At 50.5% G+C, this 1,999-nt stretch overlaps 1 long non-coding RNA gene across 1 annotated transcript in view; it reads left to right on the top strand.

Moving 5' to 3' along the window:
- The window catches only part of LOC119468777, a 6,420-nt gene extending 4,653 nt beyond the window's left edge, over nucleotides 1–1,767 (top strand). The window contains exon 3 of the long non-coding RNA XR_005197536.1: nucleotides 224–1,767. This is a non-coding gene — a long non-coding RNA (uncharacterized LOC119468777). The remainder of the gene's footprint in view (nucleotides 1–223) is intronic.
- The last annotated feature ends 232 nt before the right edge of the window (nucleotides 1,768–1,999 follow it).

Here is a 1,999-nt window from a genome sequence, read left to right as displayed (position 1 = left end):
TGGAGCTGGGCAAAATCCAGCAGGAGGTTCTTAAGCAGGATCCACAGACTGGGACTGACCCTCCATCCTGTGGGACTTTGCCTCTGGGATGTTTGCTCTGCATTTCTTGAAACCATTATTATCTATCTTATTTTTTCCCCACTCCTTTGGTTCTTCTCTTTTCTCCTCATGGCAGCATCCTCCGCTTAATCCGTGGTCCGCCATCCCCAGCAGAATTGGTCAGATATTGCCCGTGTCACGGTCCTGACCGTCTCCACTATGGGCTGTCCTTGTGAGCCCGTGCTCCTCTGGGACCGTCTTCACTGACCTGACCTCTCTCAGTCTTGATTGCTTTCAGCTGACCTGGCTGGGTTAGGAGAAAACCTGACTATGGAGTCCCAGAGCCATTCTCTGCCCTCTCTATCTCCAGGAGAGGAAGAAAATCACAGGGATCTCCATGGAGAAATGACCCACGTGAGGGCCTGGACTCTCCAGCAGTCACAGCAGAGGAAACTCCCTGAGGAAGAATGGAGGATCTGAACGTCCAGACTGGGAAAGCAGGGTTGTGTTAAGGACTATTTAATTCTCATGAGCTCCCTGCCCCAATGTATAAGCCAGCGAATGACAACAGACTGAGAATAAGTTGTAGGACTATAGGACCATGATGAAGAATTGTCCAAGGAAGCACCCCTTTACTCTGTTTGCAAGGTGAAATTGCTGTGGATCCAAAGTTTTCTGAAAGGCAGCAGTGAGTTTCTGGAGGGTGAGTTACCTGCTTTGCACAGGGAGGCTGAGACCAAGGCTTGCATGGTGTATCTGCTGTCACCAGGTGGTCAGGGAGCCTGGGAGAGTCTTAGTCTTTCTGGGCTTCAGTTTTCTCATCAGTAAAGTAGAGGCTTATTGTACCTCTCTGAAGTCCCTTCCTGCTCAGTTTCCTCTGAGTCCTTGAGGGACTAAGATGGTTTTTTACACTGCCTGGACCTGTAACCTGCACTGACCTCTCTGGATCTGACTCCTGACTGGCCCCTGTGTGGCTCCTGCAGAGCCTGAGCTGAATCCACATGCTGGAAACCCAGAACCGAGGGAACAGATGAAAGAAAGAAAAGTCAGCAGGTTTTGGAAAAGAGAATAACCTGCAAAGGACAAGTCAATGCTAGAACAGGTGAAAACCAAAGAAGGGAGAATAAGGACAAACTGGGCCAGGAGCCTCAGGGAAACGGGCAATGGGCCTATGATCATTCCACCACTCGAGGAGCAGCGCAAGCTGAGCAGTGGGGACCGAGAAACTTACTCCACAGGAGTCTCCTGACCCTGGCCAGGGAGAGCCAAAGGGGGGATCAGAGCTGGTTTATAGTGAGGGGCAGCACCAAATCCAAGACGGGGAGGATGCGACCGTGAGCCCCCACACCAGACTCCGGAGCCTCGACCTGGGGGCTGCCGTAGCTGTGGATGCTCTTCAGGTCAGTGTGGATTAGAGGGAATAACCGTGCTTGGAGAAGGGTTAGAGATGTCCGTTCTTACATTAAACAGCCCTGCCCTATGTCAGGTGCCAGAGTAAGTGATTCTTGCCAGTATATGAGGCAGTGCTACTTACACTATTCCTCTGCACTTTCAGTTGAGGAAGGTCTCTATGTGATGGGTATTTACTGGGTGTTTAATTTTCTCTACACTGTGGTAAGCATTTGGGGTTCACATAGTAGTTTCCTCAAGGAACTCAAGCCCATGAGAGAAAGAACACAGAGACCTGATTTCAAGAAAATAGAGTAGTTCTCCAAAAGTGGAGAGGAGAGGAGAGCCCAGAGGAGGGGAATGTAGGTGAAGACATTGCTCCTAAGGACAAGGGGAACCATAAGAGGGATTCTTCAGAGCAGTCCTGTTTTTCCTCCAGTGTCCCGCAGAAGAAGATCCTGGGGCATGACTGGTGTAGAGCATGGGTCTACAGGTGTAGGAGGGGCACTTGCTGCATCTTGGGAGAAATTATAGCCTCCCTGGTAGGACATTTTGGAGAGGAATGTCAGTG

Source organism: Cebus imitator, unplaced genomic scaffold (genome assembly GCF_001604975.1).
Source record: "Cebus imitator isolate Cc_AM_T3 unplaced genomic scaffold, Cebus_imitator-1.0 Scaffold491, whole genome shotgun sequence".
Lineage (NCBI taxonomy): Eukaryota > Metazoa > Chordata > Mammalia > Primates > Cebidae > Cebus > Cebus imitator.
Note: the sequence above shows the minus strand (reverse complement) of the source record. Positions and strands in the feature narration are given on the sequence as shown.